Here is an 8,188-nt window from a genome sequence, read left to right as displayed (position 1 = left end):
ATTTTCTTGACATAAATGAGTTAGAATAGCTGAAAGTCATTGTATGCAGGAGAAATAAGTAAATAAATCATTCTTTGGTACAATCTGTCACTCTTTATGGGACAGTACATATAAACTCTCTATGCTTCTGCAGTGCTGCAGTGCAATTGTTTAAGCCTGCTTGAATATTGATGGGAGACAGAGAGATAATTCACCAAAAGAGTGTAAGAGAGAGGAAATTTTGAGCAGGTTACTGATATCATTATTTACCTTATCTGAGTAACTGAGGAGTCACTATTTAAACTAAAATAAGAGCTGGTATGGGGAAACAGTGACAAGGAAAGTTTCCCACATAATTTCTGTAAAAGCTGTACAGATTGTGAAACACTGTTTGAATTTAGAGGATGTATATTGTTAATAATAGTCTGTGGAAGTGATTTAAGAATCTTGTATTCTGCAGATTTCTTCTATTTTTAATACAATAGTTGGCACCAAGAAATTCTGAATACATGAAATCTTGAATCAGCACAGAGTCAAAGGAGTGCAGGTATAAACACAAGGAAAGCTTTAGTGTGAAAATCCAGGAATTAGATAGTGATAGAGTGCTATAGGAGAAGAGAATATTTGTGTGTGAGTTTGAGAAACTTCAGAGAGAAAAGAGACATCCCGTATTCCTCTCTGAATTACAATAGGAAAGCTTGCTTTTTTTAAAATTTACTCACTAAGCAGCCTTTACAATTAGATGGTGTAGACACCACACCTAGCAACATCATCAGAAGAGGGGAATTCTATAGAGTATTTGGGGAACATCATTTTTATGCTATTTAAAGTTAGATAGGCTTCAAGTGACCATCACTGGACAACAGAGAGAAGAGAAAGGAAGGGCCTTTTCGCATGCGATAAGATGCAAATAAGCTGGAGGGGAGGAGTCGGGGTGGTGAGGGGGAGGGGGAGGAGTCAGCCGAGGAACCGCTGCCAGCAAAATCGCACTGCCGCGGTGCGAACGGCTGCAGTCTTTTGCAGGCCCGCCCCCCCTTCTCCCCCACCCCCTTTTTTTGCGGAATTCATCATTCTGCGAAGAATGATGAATCCAGCCCTGAGTTGGCAATTCTTCTGAGTCTGCTCTTTCTGGTATCCAACCAGGTCAGTCTGTAGTACAGGGTGGCCCATGGAAAAGTAGCCTGCCTCCAATAACTGGTATTGGAGGTGGGCTACTTTTCCATGGGCCAACCTTGTATTTTCAATTCTGGATCCAGCTGTATGCCCTTTTACATCCAAACCTTCTCCTATAACCTTGGATACTATATGGAACATTCTTTCTTCTGTGGAACAGTCCTTAAATTCCCTTACATCTACTGTGAATACTTTTCTACCATGGATACAAGCACAAGAGATTGTGTCTCTGGCGCATTTTGAGCAGCTTAAGAATTTGGAAACAGATAAGGGGAAGTTATCTAATGTTCAAAATACTTTGGTTCATGATAAAACTGTGATTTATTGAAAATTTGGAAAATTCTGTGAGAAATCTTCAAGTGATTAATTTTCCTATGATTTCAATGACGTCCCCTTTAGAATTATTTAAGCCCTATATGTGGGAAGTGTTGGGGTTGTCACTGCCTGTTTTGCCCATAATTCATAAAGCTTTCTATCTGTTCGGGTCTATGTGGCCTGATGGTAATGACTCTGGTCAAATCATTTTAAACCAGGATGTGGTCAGTTGGGACATTTCTGCTATTTTGGAATCCATAATTTTGGATGAGGTGCACAGAGCTACACTTGTGGTGACATTCTCTTCATGTCAGGCCCGTGATTTAATACTGCGTTTATATTATTGTTCTATGTATATTTTCTTTATAGAGTGTAAAATCTCAATTCTTCCTGATTTTTGCAGGGCTACAAAGGAAGGAATTTTTTGCATCAGGAAGTATTAGCTTTTCGTTTTGTGTTTTCTCTGTAAATGTATGATTGCTTTTCCAACTGAATGGTTTCTATTTTTTGATCCTGAACACCTTAAGAACATACGAAGTTGCTATATTGGGACAGATCAAGGGTCCATCAATCCCAGTCTTCTGTTTCCAACAGTGGCCAAGCCCAATTACAAGTACCTGGCAAATACCCAACATTAAGGAGATCCCATGCTACTAATGCTAATAATAGCAGCAGTGTCTATTCCCAAGTCACCTTGATTAATGGCAGTTAATGGACTTCTCCTCCAAGAACGTATCCAAACCTTTTTTAAACCCAGCTACACTAACTGCCCTAACCACATTCTCTGTCAACAAATTTCAGAGCTTAATTGTGCATTGAGTGAAAAAGAATTTTCTATGATTTGCTTTAAATGTGCTACTTGCTAACTTCATGGAGTGAACCCCCTAGTCCTTCTATCATCCGAAACAGTATGTTAATTAATTCTAATACCCCCAATATTAGATGAAGGTTAGTTGTGAAGGGACTTTGCTGGTTTGGCTTGGATTCTATATTATATTATTGGGAAGAAAGGTACTCATGGGTGAGATTTCTTTTTTCTTTTTCTTGTTTTGATGTCTCTCACTTTGCTGGTCCCTCTCTCAACTATGTATAGTGCTTATCAGCAACTGATTATATAGTTTTCCTTTTATGTATTTTTTATTCTTGTAATTTCTGTTCATAGTCAATTGCATGTAAATCTTGTAAATTAATTATAAATGCATAAATACATAGTTTAAGAAAAAGAAATGAGTTCAGAACATCTGATGGTTCAGAATTTGGCTTTCATTTGCTTTAATTTGTGGTGATTTTATTTTCTTATTCATTTCTGTTTGCCTTGATATCTGAAGTCAAGTGCTCATGGTTTTCTTACAGGAAGACAATACTGAACATGAACGTTGCTAATTTACTCATACATACTTAGAGCCCAGAACATAATCAACAAGATTATGTAGTACAAATGCAAGTTGTAGAACTGAAACTGAAAAATAGTCTCCATGCTTTATTTTAAAGTGTATGTAGTGTAGCATTCCCTTACCTTAATAAAGGAGGCAGAAGAAATAACTATAGGACTGAACAAAGGAAACTTGATGTTCCCTTCTAGGACATTGGTCATGGAAGTTAATATAAAGAGACCGTTACTTCGACTACTTCTTGTAATAGATAATACAAAGGTTAGGATGTGCAAAATGCAATAGTTACATTGATTATGAAAACCTCCATCTTCTGTTTCATTTGCTAAGTTCACATACACACAGGAAAGAAAATAGTCTAGGAGGGTTAGAGCATTTGCTCATGATTCAGGAAAAGAATATGAGGCATGAGTTCAAGACTCCCAGTGGCTATTTCTTAACTATGGGCCCTGTGTCTCTAGGACCCAAATGAAAAAAGGCATTTGCTTTAATCTGGCATTTCTGGTCAATCTATTAAAATACATAATATTTTCATGCTAAGTCCACTATGACGTTTATCTTTCCATAAGAACATAAGAAATTGCCATACTGGGTCAGTCCAAGGGTCCATCAAGCCCAGCATCCTGTTTCCAACAGTGGCCAATCCAGGCTACAAGTACCTGTCAATTACCCAAACACTATGGGGTAGATTTTCAAACCGCGCGAATTGGCGTACTTTTGCTGGTGCATCAGGCGCAAGCAAAAGTATGCGGGATTTTAGTAGATACGTGCGTAGCCGCTAAAATCCTGGATCGGCATGCGCAAGGCTATCGATTCCATATAGCCGGCGTGCGCCGAGCCACGCAGCCTACCCCCGTTCTCTCCGAGGCCGCTCCGATTTCGGAGAACTTTCTTTTGCCCTCCCCTCACCTTCCCCTCCCTTCCCCTACCTAACCCACCCGCCCGGCCCTGTCTAAACCCCCCCCCTTACCTTTGTCGGGGGATTTACGCCTCCCGGAGGGAGACGTAAATCCCCGCGCGCCAGCGGGCCGCTAGCGCGCTGGGACGCGACCTGGGGCGGGTACGGAGGGCGTGGCCACGCCCCCGGACCGCCCCGGGCCGTAACCACGCCCCCGGGCCCGCCCCCAAAACGCTGCCGAAACGCCCCCTCTGAAAACCCCGGGACTTACGCGAGTCCCGGGGCTCTGCGCGCGCCAGTAGGCCTATGTAAAATAGGTGCACCGGCGCGCAGGGCCCTGCTCGCCTAAATCCGCCCGGATTTAGGCGGATTTAGGCGAGCAGGGCTCTTAAAATCCGCCCCTTAGTATATCCCATGCTACTGATGCTAGTAATAGTAGTGGCTAGTTTCTAAGTCAAGTTGATTAATAGCAGGTAATAGACTTCTCCTCCAAGAAATTATCCAAACCTTTTTTGAACCCAGCTACACTAACTGCACTAACCACATCCCCTGGCAACAAATTCCAGAGTTTAATTGTGCGTTTAGTGAAAACAAATTTTCTCAGATTATTTTTAAATGTGTTACATGCTAACTTCATGGAGTGCCCCCTAGTCCTTCTATTATCTGAAAGAGTAAATAACCAATTTACATTTACCCATTCTAGACCTCTCAGATTTTAAAGACCTCTATCATATCCCCCCTCAGCCGTCTCTTCTCCAAGCTGAACAGTCCTAACCTCTTTAGCCTTTCCTCATAAGGGAGCTGTTCCATCCCCTTTATCATTTTGGTCATCCTTCTCTGTACCTTCTCCATCGTAACTATATCTTTCTTGAGATGTGGTGACCAGAATTGTACATAGTATTCAAGGTGCGATCTCACCATGGAGCGATACAGAGGCATTATGACATCCTCCGTTTTATTCACCATTTCCTTCCTAATAATTCCTAACATTCTGTTTGCTTTTTTGATTGCCACAGCACACCAAGCTGACAATGTCAAACTATTATCCACTATGATGCCTAGATCTCTTTCCTGGGCGGTAGCTCCTAATATGGAACCTTCTGTAACTACAACATGGGTTATTTTTCCCTATACGCAATACCTTGCACTTGTCCACATTAAATTTCATCTGCCATTTGGATGCCCAATTTTCCAGTCTCACAAAGTCCTCCTGCAATTTATCACAATCCACTTGTGATTTAACTACTCTGAATAATTTTGTATCATCTGCAAATCTGATTACCTCACTCGTCGTATTCCTTTCCAGATCATTTATAAATATAGGGGTAGATTTTAAAAAAGTGCACCTTCGCGTACTTTTGTTGGCGCATCAGGCGCATCAGGCGCCAACAAAAGTACGCTGGATTTTAGTAGATACGCGCGTAGCCGCTAAAATCCTGGATTGGCGCGCGCAAGGCTGCCGATTTCGTGTAGCCAGCGCGCGCCAAGCCGCGCAGCCTACCTCCGTTCCCTCCGAGGCCGCTCCGAAATCGGAGCGGCCTCGGAGGGAATTCTCTTTTGCCCTCCCCTCACCTTCCCTTCCCTTCCTCTACCTAACCCACCCCCCCCGGCCCTGTCTAAACCCCCCCCCTACCTTTGTCGGGGGATTTACGCCTCCGGGAGGGAAAAGTAAATCCCCGCGCACCAGCGGGCCGCTAGCGCACTGAGACGCGACCCGAGGACGGTTCCTGAGGGCGCAGCCACGCCCCCGGATCGCCCCGGGCCGAAACCACGCTTCCGGGCCCGCCCCCGAAACACCGCGTCCCGCCCCCAAAACGCCGCGCCGATCGGCCCCGCCCCCCGACACGCCCCCCTCGAAAAACCCCGGGACTTACGCGAGTCCCGGGGCTCTGCGCGCGCCGGCAGGCCTATGGAACATAGGCACACCGGCGCGCAAGGCCCTGCTCGCGTAAATCCGGGCGGATTTACGCGAGCAGGGCTTTTAAAATCCGCCCCATAATGAAAATCATGGGTCCTAGAACAGATCCTTGAGGCACTTCACTGTATACCCTTTTCTACTGAGAAAATTGTCCATTTAATCCTACTTTCTGTTTCCTATCTTTTAACCAGTTTGTAATCATCGAAAGGACATCACGACCTATCCCATGACTTTTTACTTTTCGTAGAAGCCTCTCATGAGGATATTTGTCAAATGTCTTCTGAAAATTCAAATACACTACATCCACTGGTTCACCTATATCTACCTGTTTATTAACCCCTTCAAAAAAGTGAAGCAGATTTGTGAGGTAAGACTTCCTTGGATAAAACCATGCTGACTTTGTTCCTTTAAACCATGTCTTTCTATATGTTCTGTGATTTTGATCTTTAGAACACTTTCCACTATTTTTCCTGGTACTGAAGTCAGGCTAACACATCTGTAGTTTCCCAGATTGCCCCTGGAGCCCTTTTTAAATATTGGGGTTACATTAGCCACCATCCAGTCTTCAGGTACAATGGATGATTTTAATGATACGTTACAAATTTTTACTAATAGGTCTGAAATTAAACTTTTGAGTTCCTTCAGAACCCTGGGGTGTATACCATCTGGTCCAGGTGATTTACTACTCTTCAGTTTGTCAATCAGGTCTACCACATCTTCTCAGTTCACCATGATTTGGTTCAGTCCATCTGAATCATTACCCATGAAAACCTTCTCCGGTATGGGTATCTCCCCAACATCCTCTTCAGTAAACACCAAAACAAAGAAATTGTTTAATCTTTCCGCGATGGCCTTATCTTCTCTAATTGCCCCTTTAACCCCTCAATCATCTATTGGTCCAACTGACTTCCTTACAGGCTTTCTGCTTCGGATATATTTTTTTAAAGTTTTTACTGTGAGTTTTTTGCCTCTATGGCCAACTTCTTTTTCAAATTCTCTCTTAGCCTGTCTTACATTTAACTTGCCAACCCTTATGCATTATTCTATTTTCTTCTGCTGGATCCTTCTTCCAATTTTTGAATGAAGATCTTTTAGCTAAAATAGTTTCTTTCACCTCATCTTTTAACCATGCCGGTAATCGTTTTGCCTTCCTTCCACCTTTCTTAATGTGTGGAATACATCTAGACTGTGCTTCTAGGGTGGTATTTTTTTTTAAATGACCACATCTCTTGCACACCTTTTTACCTTTAGAGCTTCTCCTTTCAGTTTTTTTATAACTATTTTTCTCATTTTATCAAAGTTTCCCTTTTGGAAGTTTAGCACTAGAGCCGTGGATTTGCTTACTGTCCCCCTTCCAGTCATTAATTCAAATGTGATCATATTATGATCAATATTGCCAAGCAGCAATATTGCCAAGCACCACGTTATCTCTCTCACCAAATCATGTGCTCACTAAGGGGCGGATTTTCAGCGCCCTGCTCGCCTAAATCTGCCCAAAACCGGGCGGATTTAGGCGAGCAGGGCCCTGCGCGCCGGTATGCCTACATTCAAAGAGGCATACCGGCGCGTGCAGACCCCGGGACTCGCGTACGTCCCGGGGTTTTCGGAGGGGGGCGTTTCGGGGGCGTGTCGGCAGCGTTTTGGGGGCGGGTACAGGGGCGTGGCTACGGCCCGGGGCGGTTCGGGGGCGTGGCCGCTCCCTCCGTACCCGCCCCCAGGTTGCGGCCCGGCGCGCAGGAGGCCCGCTGGCGCGCGGGGATTTACTTCTCCTTCTGGGAGGCGTAAATCCCCGGAGAAAGGTAAGGGGGGGGGGTGTAGACAGGGCCGGGCGGGTGGGTTAGATAGAGGAAGGGAGGGGATGATGAGGGGAGGGCGTTAGAGGATTCCCTCCAAGGCCGCTCCGATTTCGGAGCGGCCTTGGAGGGAACGGGGGTAGGCAGCACGGCTCGGCGCGCGCCGGCTATACAAAATCAATAGCCTTGCGCGTGCCGATCCAGGATTTTAGTGGATACGCGTGGCTCCGCGCGTATCTACTAAAATCAGGCGTACTTTTGCTTGAGTCTGATGCGCAAGCAAAAGTAGGCCTATTCGCGCTTTTTGAAAATCTACCCCTAAGAGTTAGATCTAAAATTGCTTCCTCTCTCGTCGGTTCCAGAACCAATTGCTCCATAAAACTGTCATTTATTCCATCCAGGAATTTTCTCTCTCTAGCATGTACCGATGATACATTTACCCAATCAGTATTGGGGTAATTGAAGTCTCCCATTATTACCACACTACCAATTTTTTTAGCTTCCCTAATTTCTCTTAGCATTTCATTGTCCGTCTCACCATCTTGGCCAGGTAGATGGTAGTATACTCCTTTCACTATACTTTTCCCCAACACACAAGGGATTTCTACCCATAAAGATTCGATTGTGCATTTGGTCTCATGCAGGATCTTTATCCTGATGGACTCTATGCCATCCCAGACATAAAGTGCCACCCCACCTCCCAGATGCTCATCTCAGTCAT

Source organism: Rhinatrema bivittatum, chromosome 1, assembly GCF_901001135.1.
Source record: "Rhinatrema bivittatum chromosome 1, aRhiBiv1.1, whole genome shotgun sequence".
NCBI lineage: Eukaryota > Metazoa > Chordata > Amphibia > Gymnophiona > Rhinatrematidae > Rhinatrema > Rhinatrema bivittatum.
The sequence above is the reverse complement of the archived record's forward strand: the minus strand, read 5'-3'. Positions refer to the sequence as shown.